Source organism: Dama dama, chromosome 17 (assembly GCF_033118175.1).
Source record: "Dama dama isolate Ldn47 chromosome 17, ASM3311817v1, whole genome shotgun sequence".
In the NCBI taxonomy this organism is placed as follows: Eukaryota; Metazoa; Chordata; class Mammalia; order Artiodactyla; family Cervidae; genus Dama; species Dama dama.
The window spans coordinates 12399359-12417259 of record NC_083697.1 but is presented as its reverse complement, the minus strand read 5'-3'; positions in this window follow the sequence as shown (position 1 = coordinate 12417259).

The window sequence follows — 17901 nt, the reverse complement described above, 5'->3', positions numbered from 1 at the left end:
ATTGGGAGTCTCAGAGGTAAGGACCTGAGGGAGAGGTTCACAGCATTGGGCTCAGACCTCTGAGAAGAGGATCCCGCTGGCCGTGGCTAGAACCTCAGGAGCTGAGGCCTGGCGTCCGTGGAGCTGGAGCTCTGAGCTCCGGGAGCAGCACCGAGTGGCTGCCAGCGCCTCTGTGGGACCGGATGTGACCGCACGGAAGTCCTCTTAGAAACAGGAGGCTAGAGCCCCTGCTTTCTTGGCTTGGGTCCCAAACATCGTCTGTCAGGAACTAGGACCCCATGTGGAAGCCCTACACAGTAGGTTCCCCAATTTCCCTCTGTCTCCCTCTTTGCATTCTGTTCTACCCACCGCTGCCAAAATGCTCTCCCTGACGCTGCACTAACCAAGTTTCTCAAATTACTTGTTGACTGATATTTCAAACATATTCTCCTCTTGGATGTTGAAGGCCTTTGACAATTTTCTAGCCCTTTCTCACTGCTTCCCTAATTTCCTTTTCTGCTTCCACAGGACTTGGCTCTTGCTTAGAAATGCACCACATTTTCTGGCTTCAACATTGAATAGGTGACAAATCTTAGCCCCATCTTGTCTCTGAATTTCTCTTTAAATAGTAATATGGGCTTCCAACTGGCCTGCCAATGCAGGAGACATAAGAGACATGGATAACATCCCTGGGTCAGAAAGATCCCCTGGAGGAGGGATGGCAACCCACTCCAGTATCCTTGCCTGAAGAATCCCAAGGACAGAGGAGCCTGGTGGGTTACAGTCCATAGTGTCACAAAGAGTCAGACATGAATGAAACGACCTAGCACTACTTAGCACAAGCGTGTATACAAGAGTCAACATGGTCTTCATTTCCAAAGGGTCGCTGCCAGCGCAAATGAAGCAGCTGCTGCACAATTAAAACTTTGCATAGTTTCAATGGAAAGAAGGGGCCTGATTTTAGCCATTTAAAACTTAAGTGACAACTAAATGTGTAACTAAATCTGAAAGATTTGAACTCTATCAGTCCACAAGTTTTACACCTTTTCTGATTTTCACCTACATGGCAGACTGGTTAGAAGGCATAATTTCTAAATTGTCAGCAATTCAACAACTAAGACTGTGACTTGGGGCAATGTGCAGACACAGTCAGTAGATGAGGATTTGCTGCATGTGAGTTGTATAGCATTTCAGAAAACTCTAGAACAACATTTTCCCTTATTTGCCCTTTGAGCTGCAAACTAGCTTTCAACAGGAAAAGAAAATTTGTTATTTACCCTTGAAAGGTGTCTCTTTATGTGTGAAAACACTAAGGTGATAATGTCAAACATTTCACATTTACTTGAGCCTGTGAAATCTAAAGGGATGTGAGATTTTCTTTTATTCAGATGATTCAGATTGAAGGTATAGGAATATCTCCTGCTAATCATTTTACTTTCAGAAAGACATGTATTGAAGAGTTTATACTTTCCTTTAAGTTATAAAATTACTATTATTTCCCTTTATATAGAAAAAGCAAAAATTATCTTGAAATTATGAATTTGTGATTTAAAAAAGGCAAATCTTGTATGACAGTTAGTTGCTTGCAGCACTTTAAATCCAATTTCATTGTGAAGTTCCAGATCAACTTCTAAATAATGAGGACATAAATACAAATAATCTTTTTATTTGACAAGAATTACTGCATATCAAGTTATGCCAATCTATCATTTATTCAGCTTCCAGAGCAAGTCATAGTCATGTAACCTACCTTGGGTGCCCTCCTGCCACCTGCTCTGTGCTCCTTATGCCATTTCTGGAACTCCTCCAACAGTTACGCGTCACGAGGACAGTACACAACCCCATTGGTTGAGCACTTGTTTGCAGTGGTGAGCTGCACATGTTGGCTGGTGCTGCCACAATTTAATGTCTCAGTACCTCCCATACCCTTGAGTAGATGTCATCTGCTCTGAATTTGGGATCGCTTTGAAGATGCATGATAGGTAACTGTCATCTGGAGAGCAGAGACAATTGACCGGCCAGTTAAATATTCTCAGAACCAGGAAGTTTATGTAGGTGAGGATAATTAGTCTCAAAAATAAACTTAGAATAACAAGGCTCAGGAAGTGGAAACTAGCCAGGATTCCACCTAATAAAAATAAACTAAGTTTAATTTTAAATTGGGGGAGTTAAAAGTCATTTATATAAAAGTTTTCTTGAATTTCAATTTTTTAAACAAAGTCTGTAAAAGCAGCGTTGACCTACTGTTATTGTATTGAAATCCCCTCACTTTGAAGAAATAGAGTGTTCAAAACACTAAATAAGTAGGTCTTGATTTTCCAAGCCCTTTTCTCCCCTCCCATCAGCAGACAGTTCACAGCAGGTTCCTTCTCTAAGTGCAAGTGATATTTCTGCCTTGGGAATATTCTTCTCCCCTACTTTCCTGTGGTCACCCCCCCCCCCACCCCGCACCGTATATCATAAACTATGCTAAAACAAATGTTTTCCTGGTTCTTCATGGTAATAGTGCCTATAGCTTTATTATTGAAAAACAGAGAAAAACATTTAAAATTCTGCTTTTCCAAATTTATTCTTATTCCACATGTATCTTCAAACTATTCAAACAGAGCTAAATTACAAAAATGGGAGGGGAAATACATTTTCTTGGTTTTCTAAACAAGATTTTTGTGCATGAGTTATAAGCTTGAGTAAAAGTTTCAGCTATATTTTTATGCGTCCTACCACTGAGAATTTTATAACATTAAAAAAAAATACTTTTAATGAGAAATGCCAGTGCTTTTCTTGAGTTGAAATTAGACATTTTGGTCGTAGTATAGAAGTTCCTTTTATGTTATACTCTTGCTCTAGAAGAGCTTTTACTTTTAATAACAGAGCTAATTTGGAAATATAGAACTTGACTGAAAAAAAGGCCTACAAAGATATCAATAGTACTACTTTGTAAGTGACAGTTCTGGATTTTTGATGGAAAATTGTTATAAGTTTCACTGTGTTAATCTTATATAGTTATAATAAAATAAGACCAAACACTTTAGGTGAATTAAAGGATTCCAAAATTATGTACCATAATATAAAATATTTACTATGTAGAGGAAACAACGTAGTAAGAATTTGGACCTAGATTTATCTCACTCTGAATGTCTTCTTTAAGTTGAAATTTAATTTCAGAAAGCAGAACTTTTTAGAGAATAATACATTATCCCATTTTCAATGACCAAGATATAAAGAAAAAAATATTGCTCATTAAGAGCTTTTGTAAGTTTCTAAATTAAAAAATAAAGTTTTGCGTAATGTTTCTAGAAGCTTCCACCCCAGAAAGAGGATGAAGCTGAGTAACGCGGGCAGTCTCACAGTTTGACTGACAAGGAGCTTCTGAAGACTGCCTCGTGTGGAAATTGCCACGAGCTCAGTACCTTGGACATCTCCTCAACATACTGTATATATCTTATACTACATTAATATTATTCTGGGGAATAAGAATTCTATTCCTTCCCAGTCTTTAACCAAAAATCAATATACTATCACCATCATCTAAAATTATCCTAAATAATGCCTTTGAAATGTTTCTCAAATAGCTCTAAAATTTGGGTACAGGTGACTATCCAGAAATACAATTCACTTTATTTAAAATAAGTGCACAGGACAACATAGAACACATTTTACTTGATAGCTTGTCTGTCTCCAGCAGTTAAAACATAAAGCTGCATAAAACATAAAGGCAGGTATTCCACCATTTTTCTCCATGCAAAGGATATCTCCCATACCTGAAACAGACATACCACTGGACACTCAGTGAATACACGCTGAGTGAATGGATATGAATTAATGGTTCTAGTGCAGTTATTTAGATGCTATATAAAATATCTATTTAATCTGCAGTCACATTCCAAACGTTACACTTAATACATGTCTATGCCTCCAAGCAGACTTTTGCTGGTTTAACAGCTCATTTTCTATATTTACAACATGATTATATTTCTGCTTTGTGAATTTACACTAATCATAAGTGTACTGAAGCAATAAATATATCACTTAAAAACTCTGATATGGTTAAAGTGGAAAACCAATAAGTGAGAGGGGTGTTAAATCTTTAAAAAATAATGGCATTGTTTTTCTTTGTTGTTATTATTCTCAAACCTGTTTCAGATTCCTAAAAACAAAAATGTGGGGGAAAACTTATCTTCCCCATCTTGTAAAAAATAAAAAACTACACCTAGAAGTAGAGGCCCTCAGGCTGTTTTAATATTGATTGTCTACACCCAGCTGCAGTTCTTCCAGTTCCTCTTGAGACTGACCAAGTTCGTTCAAGGTGTTGTCCTGCTGGTGAAAGACGACACATCCCTTAGATCAGGCAGTTACACAGTGGAAATAATGGCCAACAGCTGGTGATAATCTGTTACCAGTCTAATGGCGATCCCTGAAGATATGCTGGGAAATGAAGTTTTCACCAAAGGACACTTGCTACTAAAATACAAAGTGAGTAAACAGAGTATCCGGTACAGCTGGAAGGGAAGCTGCTTCTGATTAGGGAAGAGGAATACCCAGCCGGTGTAAGTTCCAGTGGCAGAAATCGCTCTACATCAATTTCTGTATCTGCTCTTGACTTTTAGCCCTGTGGACTGTTCAGCCGCTTACCTCGCTGTTTCCTGGGCACTGGATGTACTTAGTGACAGCTGTTAGGTCAGAGGCACCTAACACATGTGGACACATACACCTTGGCCTGTCTAGAAGAATTCACGTTCTTTACTTTTGGCTTTTAGACAGGGAGCAAAGGTCAAGACTGCTAAGGATTTCTTTCTTTGCTCATCTTTATGGGAGGATGTATAACCTGGATATTATTAAAATACAGGAGACTTTAAAAGAGGTTTTGTATTTATGTGGTTCCTCTAAGACTTAGCTACTGCCTGTTACAGACAAGAGTAAATGTCACTTAATTAGAAACATCATGAGCTAAGAATGCTGGTTATAAGAATACTATTCAAAGAGTGGTCCATAGGCCAGCATTATCACTATATTCTGGAAACTCCCTAAAAATGCAGAATTTCAGTCCCAATCCAGACTAACAGAATAGGAACCTGCATTTTACCCCCAAGATATCCAGGTTATACATTCAGTTCAATTTAGTTGCTCAGTCATGTCTGACTCTTTGAGATCCCATGGACTGCAGCACGCCAGGTTTCCCCATCCATCACCAACTCCCAGAGTTTACTCAAACCCATGTCCATTGAGTCGGTGATGCCATCCAACCATCTCATCCTCTGTTGCCCCTCTCCTCCTGCCTTCCATCTTTCCCAGCTTGGGGTCTTTTCAAACGAGTCAGTTCTTCACATCAGGTGGCCAAAGTATTAGTGTTTCAGTTTCAACATCAGTCCTTCCAATGAATATTCAGGACTGATTTCCTTTAGGATGAACTGATTGGATCTCCTTGCAGTTCAAGGGACTCTCAAGAGTGTTCTCCAACATGAAAGGTCAAAAGCATCAATTCTTCAGTGCTCAACTTTCTTTATAGTCCAACTCTCACATCCATACATGACTATTGGAAAAACCATAGCCTTGACTAGATGGACCTTTGTTGGCAAAGTAATGTCTCTGCTTCATAATATGCTGTCTAGATTCATCATAACTTTTCTTCCAAGGAGTAAGCGTCTTTTAATTTCATGGCCGCAGTCAACATCTGCAGGGATTTTGGAGACCAAAAAGATAAAGTCTGTCACTGTTTCCATTGTTTCCCCATCTATTTGCCATGAGGTATGGGACCAGATGCCATGATCTTAGTTTTCTGAATGTTGAACTTTAAGCCAACTTTTTCATTCTCCTCTTTCACTTTCATCAATACTCTTTAGTTCTTCTTCACTTTCTGTCATCTGCATATCTGAGGTTATTGATATTTCTCTCAGCAATCTGAATTCCAGCTTGTGCTTCATCCAGCCCAGCGTTTCTCATGATGTACTCTGCATATAAGTTAAATAAGCAGGGTGACTATATACAGCCCTGACGTACTCCTTTTCCTATTTGGAACCAGTCTGTTGTTCCATGTCCAGTTCTATCTGTTGCTTCCTGACCTGCATACAGATTTCACAGGAGGCAGGTCAGGTGGTTTGGTATTCCCATCTCCTTAAGAATTTCCCATAGTTTGTTGTGATCCACACAGTCAAAGGCTTTGGTATAGTCAATAAAGCAGAAGTAGTTGTTTTTCTGGAACTCTCTTGATTTTTCAGTGATCCAACAGATGTGGGCAAATTGATCTCTGGTTCCTCTGCCTTTTCTAAATCCAGCTTGAACATCTGGAAGTTCACAGTTCACAGACTGTTGAAGCCTGGCTTGGAGAATTTTGAGCGTTACTTTATTAGCATGTGAGATGAATGCAATTGTGTGGTAGTTTGAGCATTCTTTGGCATTGCTTTTCTTTGGGATTGGAATGAAAACTGACCTTTTCCAGTCCTGGGGCCACTACTGAGTTTTCCAAATTTGTTGGCATATTGAGTGCAGCACCTCACAGCATCGTCTTTTAGGATTTGAAATAGCTCAACTAGAATTCCATCACCTCCACTAGCTTTGTTTGTAGTGATGCTTCCTAAGGCTCATTTGACTTCCTATTCCAGGATGTCTGGCTCAAGGTGAGTGATTATATCATCGTGATTATCTGGGTCGTGAAGATCTTTTTTGTACAGTTCTTCTGTGTATTCTTGCCATCTCTTCTTCATCTCTTCTGCTTCTGTTAGGTCCATCCCATTTCTGTCCTTTATTGAGCCCATCTTTGCATGAAGAGATCTTGAAGATCTCTTGAAGAGATAGCTAGTCTTTCCTGTTCTATTGTTTTCCTCTATTTCTTTGCATTAATCACTGAGGAAGGCTTTCTTATCTCTCCTTGCTATTCTTTGGAACTCTGCATTCAGATGGGAATCTCTTTCCTTTTCTCCTTTGCTTTTCGCTTCTCTTCTTTTCACAGCTATTTGTAAGGCCTCCTCAGACAGCCATTTTGCCTTTCTTTTTCTTGGGGATGATCTTGATCCCCATCTCCTGTACAATGTCATGAACTTCCATCCATAGCTCTTCAGGCACTCTGTCTATCAGATCTAATCCTTTGAATCTATTTCTCACTTCCACTGTGTAATCATGAAGGATTTGATTTAGGTCATACCTGAATGATCTAGTGGTTTTCCCTACTTTCTTTAATTTAAGCCTGAATTTGGCAATAAGGAGTACATGATCTAAGTCACAGTCAGCTCCTGGTCTTGTTTTTGCTGACTGTATAGAGCTTCTCCATCTTTGGGTGCAGAGAATATAATCAATCTGATTTCGGTGTTGGCCTTCTGGTGATGTCCATGTGTAGAGTCTTCTCTTTTGTTGTTGGAAGAGGGTGTTTGCTATGACCAGGGTGTTCTCTTGGCAAAACTCTATCAGCCTTTTCCCTGCTTCATTCTGTACTCCAAGGCCAAATTTGCCTATTATTCCAGGTGTTTCTTGACTTCCTCCTTTTGCATTCCAGTCCCCTATAATGAAAAGGACATCTTTTTTAGGTGTTAATTCTAGAAGGGCTTGTAGGTCTTCATAGAACTGTTCAACTTCAGCTTCTTCAGCATTACTGGTCAGGGCATAGATTTGGATTACCGTGATATTGAATGGTTTGCCTTGGAAACGAACAGAGATCATTGTCGTTTTTGAGATTGCATCCAAGTATTGCATTTTGGACTCTTTTGTTGACTATGATTGCAACTCCATTTCTTCTAAGGGATTCTTGCCCACAGTAGTAGATATAATAGTTATCTGAGTTAAATTCACCCAATTCCAGTCCATTTTAGTTCGCTGATTCCTAAAATGTCGACATTCACTTTTGCCATCTCCTGTTTGATCACTTCTAATTTGCCTTGATTCATGGACCTAACATCCCAGGGTCCCTTGCAATATTGCTCTTTACAGCATTAGACTTTACTTCCATCACTGGTCACATCCACAACGGGGTGTTGTTTTTACTTTGGCTCCATCTCTTCATTCTTTCTGGAGTTATTTCTCCACTGATCTCCAGTAGCATATTGGGCACCTACCGACCTGGGGAGTTCATCTTTCAGTGTCCTATTTTTTTGCCTTTTCATATTATTCATGGGTTCTCAAGGCAAGAATACTGAAGTGGTTTGCCATTCCCTTCTCCAGTTTGTCAGAACTCTCTTCATGACCCGTCCATCTTGGGTGGCCCCATATGGCATGACTCATAGTTTCATTGATATAATACATATAGCCATATGTATAATCTTCAAGTTATACATAGGCACATTAAAAATTGAAAAATAATCCCTTAACTCTGTAAGATCTTCATGCGGCATTCCAGTTTGCCAAAAAAAAAAAAAAAGAAAAGAAAAAGAAAGAAAACCCTAAAAGAATAAATTTGTATAGCAAAAGGATGAATTTAAATATACCACCATGATGGGATAATGCCGTTCCCAAGAACCAACACTTGATAAATTTCTCCAGTCTCATTAACAGTGTGATATCGATTCCAGTGACCCCAATTCATACATTCAGTCAGCAGCAGACAATCTCATCAACTTCCTTATACCCACACATCTGCCAGGCTCAAGCTCAGTGCATTAAAAAATGAACTTACCCTTTTCCTCTCAAAGTCTTCTCTGCCTATGTCCTTTATTTGGTAAAGAGCTTTACTACAAACAACAGCTGACCATGAATCCTTAATATGTTTTATGGGTTCTATCTTCTCTCTGCCTTCCATATCTGACAATTCTCTATTTCTCATTCATTGTACCTTCCAAATATCTCCATCTCTCTCCTCTCATTTCTACTATTGTTTTAGTTCATGCTTCCATTATTTCTCACCTGGCCTATTCCTAGGAAATTCAAGTAATCAATTTGTCTACTCTTTTGTGTCCCTCTGGAAAGTTTTCTAAAACATAAGACTGATTATGTCATGTGATTAAGCCATTAAGAATAATACCTTATGAATACTCATTTCTTGTAAGGGTAAACTCTTCAAAAATCAGCCACAAACTACCTTTCTAAATTCACCCTTGGCCCCTGTGGTCCTTGAACTCTTCGTTCAGCCTGTAGTACTGCCTCACCTCCTTGCAAATGAGAAGTGCTTTTGCAGTTGTGCGCCTTGGAGACCCTTTTTCCATCTACTCAAATGATTTTCCTCCTCTTTTCTGCATGACAAACTCATACTTTAAAACTTAACTCAAGTGACTTAGCATAATGAACAAAATAGAATTTTCTCTCCCAGATATTTTGGTAGATAAATTAGAATCTCCTATACACTGTCGCTGTTGTCAAGCTGACTTTGCAGATTCTCTCAGCAAGGCGTAGAGCCTGTCTTCTCACCCCTTCACTTTGGGCTGGATTCCTGACTGTTTAGTAGAACACGGTGCCCATGGCAGCAAGCTGGCTCTGAGCCTGGGCCTCAGGAAATTTTCCAGGCTCCCACCCCTGCTCAGAGACATGCTGCTGCCTTGTGAATAAGCCCAGGCTGAGCTGTGTCAGTTGAAGTCATTCAAGCAACGTAATATCATCCAACACCTAAGTATGTGGCAGAGAGCAACTCAAATCAGCAGAACCTGCCTACCTGACTCACAGAGAACCTCCCTTCTGACTCTGAGGTTCATGAAAAAAACAATGCTCATTGTTTTAACCCACTTATTTATATGACTTTAAAATAGCAATGGCTAACTGACACAGCTGTAAAATTTTAAAGTAAACCTTTAGCAAAATTAAGCAATTATGGCTAGAGACCAAATCTGTACCACAGCCTGTTTTAGTACCTAGTGCAGTCTTTGAACTAAAACTGGTTTTTGAGTTTTCAAAGAATTGTCAAAGAAAAAAGACACAGAGATTGTATGTGGGCTATAAAGTCTAAATTGAATACTCACTAGACCTTTACAGAATAAACTTTGCCAATCTCTGAACCACAGGAAAGGGTAATATGTTTTAATGGTAAAAGGATAAATAAATAGACCTATTGACAAAATGGAGATCCCAAGAATGAATCCACACATATATAGACTCATTATATGACCTTATAGGTATTATAGACCTATAAGGAAAAGACAGATTTTTCAGTAAAAGCTGCCTGGATCATTGGTTTTCTATATGAAAAGAGAAAAAGGAAAAAATGTGTACAACTTATGAATAATTTTAGGTGAAACAGTAAAGATTCAGAAGATAACATAACCTTGACTAGAGAAAGATTTCTTAATATTTTCTCCACTGGTAACAATAATTTGTTTTCTATATCTGTGACTATTTCTGCTTGATAAATAAGTTCATCTGTACTTTTTCTTAGATTCTATATATAAGCAATACCATATGATGTTTGTCTCTGACTTACTTGACGTGGTGTGATCATCTCTAGATGCATCCATATTGCTGCAAATGGCATTATTTCATCTTGCTTATAGCTAAGCAATAGTCCATTGTATATATGTACCACATCTTCCTTGTTTTTCAGTGGACATGTAGGTTGCTTCCATGTCTTGGCTATTGTAAACAGTACTGCAGTGAACACTGGGGTAATTGGATTATGGTTTTGTCCTGATATATGCCCAGGGATGATTGATGTGGTAGCTCTATTTTTAGTTTTTTTAATGAACCTCCATATTGTTCTCCATAGTGATTGTACCAATTTACATTCCCATCAAGAGTGTAGGAGGGTTCCCCTTTTCTTCACACTCTCTCCAGCTGTCATCATTTGTAGACATTTTGATGATGGCCATTCTGATTGTTATGAGGTGATAAGTCACTGTAGTTTTGATGTGCATTTCTCTGATAATTAGTGATACTGAGTATCTTTTCATGTGCTTTTTGACCATCTATGTGTCTTCTTTGGGGGATGTCCACTTAGATCTTCAGTTCATTTTTTTTATTGGGTTGTTGGTTTTTTGTTTTCTTTTTTGACAGAGCTGCATGAGCTGTTTGTATATTTTGGAGATTATCCCTTGTCATTCACTGCATTTGCAAATATTTCCCCCTGTATTTTGGGTTGTCTTTTCATTTTGTTTATGGTTTCCTTTCCTATGCAAAACCTTTCAAGTTTAATTAGGTCCCATTTGTTTATTTTTGTTTTTATTTTTATTACTCTAGGAGGTGGATTAAAAAATATATTACTATTGTTGTCAGAGAGTGTTCTGCCTATGCTTTCCTCTATGAATTTTGTAGTGTCCAGTCTTATACTTAGGTTTTTGATATATTTTAAGTTTATTTTTATATGATGTTAGAGAGTGCTGTAATTTCATTTGTTTACATGTAGCTGTCCTGTTTTCCCAGCACTACTTATTGAAAAGACTGTCTTTTTTTCCATTGTATTTTCTTGCCTCCTCTGTTGTAAATTAATTGGCTATAGGTGTGTGAGTTTATTTCTGGGCTTCCTGTCCTGTTCTATCAGTCTATATCTGTTTTTATGCCAGTACCATACTGTTTTGATGACTGTAGCTTTGTAGTATAGACTAAATTCAGGGAATCTACTTCCTCCAGCTCCATTTTTCTTTCTCAGGATTGCTTTGGCTATTCAGGGTCTGTTATGTTTCCATACAAATTTTAGAATTTTTGTTCTAGTTCTGTGAAAAATGGTATTGGTGATTTGAAAGGCATTGCATTGAATCTGTAGACTGCCTTAGGTAATATAGTCATTTTCACAATATTGATTCTTCTAATCCTAGAACATAGTATCTTCTTCCTGTGTGGGATAATTTTATAAGATTGAATATACTTCTATGCTCTGACTGAGCAAATCCAGTCTTTGTTATTTACACAGCCTAGATGACATCTAGTATGACCTCCAAATCCACAACATCAGCATGACCTGGGAACTTGTTAGAAATCCAAATTATCAGGTCAGGCCCCATTCCAGATCAACTGAATCAGAATTCTTAGGAAAAGGGCCCATCAATTTACATTTAAATAAGCTAAGTGGTTCTGATGCTAAAATTTGAAGACCACTGCTCTAGACAAATACATTTGTTTCCCCAGGTGCAAGCTCAAAGCTGCTAACAGTTCATAGCATTAGTTTTCAAGAGCCCAGGCTGGGAGCAACTCAAATTTAATCAACAGTCATATGGGTAGTAAATTGTGGAACTTACTTACAATAAATAAATAAACTTCAGCTACATGCCATAATATGGATCTATATCCCAAACATGATGTTGAGAATACAGAAGATAAAGAAAACTTGTCATATACCAATATAAAGTTCAAAAGTGAACAAATATGGGGAAACATATGTATAGATGGTTTTTAAAAAGCAAAGGATAATTACAATAGCCCAGACATGGAAGCAACCTAAATGTCCATCAACAGATAAATTGATAAAGAAGATGTGGTAGATATGCAGTGGAGTATTACTCAGCCATAAAAAGAATGAAATCATGCCATTTTCAGCAAAATGGCAGTGAAGAGTGAAGTGTTCTCTCTCTTGTGCTTACAGTAAGTTTTCACACTCCTATTTACTTGGTTTCACCAGGTTTTAGTTGCAGCTCATGGGATCTTCATTGTGACATGCAGATTCTTTTAGTTACAGCATGCTAAGTCTTAGTTGTGGCATGTGGAATCTAGTCCCTGACCAGAGACTGAACCCAAGCCCCTTGCGTTGGGAGCACAGAATCCTGGGCACTGGACCACCAAGGAAGTCCCATGGAGAGTAATTACACAATTATTTCCAAAATGTAAATGTATTTTTATATATGGAAAAATATGTAAGTGGCTCTTGTACACTTAAAGATACATGATACATCATACTGTTATGAAAAAAAACACATGTACATACAAGATTTATTATAAAATCTGAGAGTGCTGCAATTTTCACTCAGGAGATAATGCATATGGAGTTCCCAACAACAGGGCTATCTATATGAGGTACTCTTTAAATGTTGTTATTATCATTAAAATTATTATAATCATTAGTTGAATAATTTGAAATTTTATTGGATTGATACAAATTCTGAAGTATTTTCCCTCTGCCCAGAAACATTTAAAAATTATCCTTTATATTAAAAAGAAATTACCTAAGAACTCATAGTAAAATAGTCAAGATTGTTGTTTTTGTTCAGTTGCTAAGTCTTGTCTGACTCTTTGTGACCCCGTGAACTGCAGCACAGCAGGCTTCCCTGTCCTTCATTATCTCCCAGAGCTTGCTCAAACTCATGTCCATTGAGTCAGTGATGCCATCCAACCATCTTATCCTCTGTTGTCCCTTTCTCCTCCTACCCTCAGTCTTTCCCAGTATCAGAGTCTTTTCCAGTGAGTCAACTCTTTGCATCGGGTAGCCAAAGTGTTGGAGCTTCAACTTCAGCATCAGTCCTTCCAATGAATATTCAGGGTTGATTTCCTTTAGGACTGACTGGTTTGATCTCCTTGCAGTCCAAGGGACTCTCAAGAGTCTTCTCCAGCACCACACTTCAAACGCAACAGTCAAGGTTGCATTCTTTAAAGTTTAAAAACTTCAAAAGATGAATTTTTGCCTAATATCTTGTTAGTTGTCCCTTGTTTTTTAACTGATCATGAAAGTTGTTAAGGAACAACCGCAATTAGTTGCTAGTCTCTAATAGAGAAATAAGTTCAGGTTTTCAACTCAGCTCTGAAACTCATTAGTGGTTGATAATAAATGAACAGATGGTATCTACTGTAATGACTAGAGGGTAAAAGAGAGTGAAATTTTGACAATGGGTTGGAAACTTTGCCAAGGAAGGCCTGGTAATAAAGGAACAGTGTCAGTATTTGAAAACCCCCATCAGCTCACTCTGTTTAGAAGTGTCAAGCTCCTTAGTGGATCAGATTCACTAGAACCTTTCAGTGAAGTCATGGAAACTTTGACAGATTTTTTCTAACCACTCTGCCATTTCCTTCAGCAACAAGATGACTCCAAAGACTGGTGAGTCATGCTCTGACCCAAAGCTACAAATAGAGATGGTGTGTGACTTGGAGGTGGGAGGGTCTGGAGACAGGGCCAGACATCACAGAGGCCAAATCCCAGGCTATTAGTTTTTTTCCAAGGATTACCTACAGGCAGCATGTGAATAATTAGGTAACTGTGCTCCTCCAAGTACAGTGCTAACCTCCACCATAGAAAAGATTACATAACCTTTGGTATTTAAAAATAACCCAAAACCAGAAAGCAAAAAGCTAAAAGTGCTCCCTTTCATCCCTAATCATGGCTTTAATACTGTACAAAAAAAAAAAAAAAAAAATGTGCTCTGCATTCTGTTTTCTATAACAGAAACACTAGAGTTCAGGATTGATGCCTAGCCCAAAACAGATACTGGATATGTAAATTACAATAGATGGAGAGATGGAGGGATCAGCTGTTAAATTCTTTTTTAATAGGTAAGACATAGTTTTTGTGAGAGTGTTTGTTGTTCAGCCGTGTTAGGGACTGAATATATGTGTTCTCTCAAAACCCATGTGTTGAAGCCTTACCCCTCAGTGTGATGGCATTTGGAGGTGGGGCCTGTGAGGGGTAATTAGTTTAGATACGATCATGAGGATGGGGACTCCGTGATAGCATTCGTGTCCTTATACAGAGACGTAGAGGCCAGGGCCCGCCTGCTGCCTCTCCGCTGTGTGAGGACATGCCCAGAGGCAGCCATGTCTGTTCCCAACAGGACTGTGGTGGCATCCGTCCCAGACTTCCAGGACCCACAGCTGCAAGAGGCAAATGCTGTTCTTTCAATCCACCCAATCCATGGTACTTTACTGTGGCAGCCCAAGCTGACTAAAACAATAGTATAGATTCACAATATATGCAATCATACAGATGCGTGTATAATTAATGTTATTTTCTAATTAAAAGTTTCTAATTAAATGTCTATTGAGTAGACACTAAGAATCGTCAGCATATTGTGTCTTGAAGATACACTTTCCTGTCATTCTCTAACAAGAAGCACTATATTTAGCCAAGAGAAAGACTATCCAAAATCATCAGACTCTTTCTGTCCACATATATGCCACTTGTATTGGTGATCTCTTATTACCTGCATTTCTAGCCATGAAGACAACTTTAGTTGAGAATTGTAAAGCTCTAAAGTCCCCTTCCTCTCTCTTTTCTTCACTGATAAGAGTAAATGTGTTTAAAGTATATTTTAAATAGTGAAAAAGTATAATGTTGTGGCTTAGGGAGTCATGGCAAAATAAACTATTTTTGTACTTAAAAATGTTGAGATGATACTTTATTCCTTGCTGACAAATAATACATTTTTACTTATTTTCCGACTTCGATTTTCCATATTACTCTTGTACCTATGCCCAGTGTGGATTTTAAATACACAGAGACATGGTAAACAATATTACATAACACAAATGAGATTAGATTGTCCTTATTAACACTAGGGGGCACATAACATTGCATGTTGAATGACTAAATCACAAGAATAATAATGACAGGTTAGCATACACTTTACAAGTACATCCGAGTACATCAAATGACGTAATCCTAACACCATTCACGTCAGTGTGTATTAGTGTTACCACCATGGCTCTTCCCCACTAAGCCTGAGAGAAGTTAATCTCTGCAAAAAATGTTACTATCTTTTATATAACATTTTTGACATGCTATTGATATCAATAATATTAATATATTCTAACAACAGACTGTTTTTCCCAAAGTTATTTGGAGATTTTTAGAAGTGGCCTGAGGGATATAAAAGAAGAAACATTAGGAGGAGACCATTAGGATCTTTGTTTTCTCTCCTAAAGTTCAAAAGGAAACATGTCAAATTTCTTTTAAAGCTAATATTAAGAGAAATAAGGTTTAGAGTGTATATGCTTCAAAAGGGGAGAGAAAATTTTAACAGTGACACCGCTCTACCCCTAAGCATTCTTAATGTTTAAAAATCCCAACAGTGATGCTAATAAGCAATGCAACTTCTGTCTGAGATGAATGTGACTTGTAGTCTGTGTGAAACATAGAGAAAAGGAAACTCACAAGTTTTGTGTTCCTGTGATGTTCAGACTTAGGCCGTAAATCTAGTTGATATAATTATTCTTGCATACAAGTAGTGACCGTAAAATGTTCACTGCAAAATCTGTATGCACACTTATAGTTTTTATAGTATTCAAGGCTGTAAATACTCAACATATAACATGCAATGGGAAAATAAGTGGGTATTATATTTACAAAGGCATTAGGTAATATGGCATTTTATTTCCCTATTGTTTTTAATCACTCTCTTACATCATTAGGGAAAGTTGATTTAAAAAATGCTTTAACTCCCTGAGTTTATTTTCCATGTAGTAACTATTGCTGTGTGAAAGAAAAGCAAACAAACAGAAGGCCTCCAATGAGTGGCTCACGCATCCTGCGGGCAGCCATCTAGGATGGACACGCCGAGGCTGACTTGTCTCTGCTCGGGGCTCAGCGGGGGACACGTGAGGCTGGGGATGACTTGATGGCCGGATCCATGTGGAAGTGTCTTCACTCCCATCGTGCGAATACTGCAGGCTGTCAGCTGGTACTCCTTCCCACGTGTCGCTGGCCTCCCCACTTCAAATGCCCTCACGTGGCCGCACCGTGTGGTCTCTCCATGTGGGCTTGTTTGGGCTTCTTTACAGGAAGGCAGGTGGGGTCCATTGTGGGAGTAAAACGAGAAGCAGGCAGAAGAGGCTGCGCCATCCTTTATGAGCTGGCTTTAAAACCCACGTAACACCCAAAGCACACCGTTTGTATTAACTCATCTAACGCTAAGAACACACAGTGGCAGTCAGATGTGGCCTGGGGATGAGTCCCCTGAAAGTCTAGTTGGGCAGAACATGCAGGGTTCCTTCCTCATCTAGCTGGCAGTGGGTACTGGCTGTCAGCTCAGAACTCAGCTAGTCTGTTGTCTGGAGCACCCATAGGTGATTCAAGCTTGATGGGCTTACCTCTTACATAAAAGTGTTGAGAAAACCATGTGGAATCTGTATGACCTTTTCTAACTGAATCACCCCAGAAAGATTTTTGCATCCCTAATCCCCATAACCTATGATGACATTACTTCAGAATGGAAAAAGGAAATTTGCATATGTGATTACTGAAGAATTTTGATATGGGGAGATTACCTTGATTATCTAAGTTGGTTCTGAATGCAATCACAGAGGTTTTCATGAGGGAGGCAAGAGATCAAAGGTGGATAAAGGGGATGAGATGATGGAGGGAGAGGCTGGAGTGAAGCGCTTTGAACTTGGAGAAAAAGACCCTGAGCCAAGGAATACAGATGACTCTAGAAGCTAGAAAAGGCAAGGAAACATTCTCCCCTAGAAGTTTCAGAGAAAATGTACTGACCTCAGCCCATTGAATCTAGTTTTGGATTTCTGACCTCCTATAAGATATCAATACTAAATTCATATTGTCTTCAGCCCTCAAGTTTATGATAGTTTGTTCCAGCAACAATAGAAAAGGAATACAGAAGTATAGCTACAGAAGTCACACAGTATCATTTGCTGCCTTCTGTTGGTTATAAATGTATCAGAGCCTCCAGATTCAAGGGGAACAAAATACATATCCCAGCTGTAGATGGAAGCAATGCCTAAGAATTTGCAACTATGTTTTTCACTGGCATTATTAAATAATGATAACATTGACCATGAGTAACATAGGCCTTAGACTATCAGTCTGATTATCATCATACTAGCATGGTTAGATATTATTAATTAGAAATATTAATAACATCATGAATAATATGGACCTTAGTCTAGGGCTTCCCTGATGGCTCAGATGGTAAAGAATCTGCCTGCAATGTGGGAGACCCGGGTTCAAGCCCTGGGTCAGAAAGATCCCCTGGAGAAGGGAATGGCTACCCACTCCAGTATTCTTGCCTGGAGAAAACCATGAACAGAGGAGCCTGCCAGGCTACAGTCCATGGGGTCGCAACTGATTATACTGAATTTAGTATAAACACCTTTTTTCTTACAGCACTTATATTTTCTGGGTTAGTAGTTTTTTAAAAAACTATATAT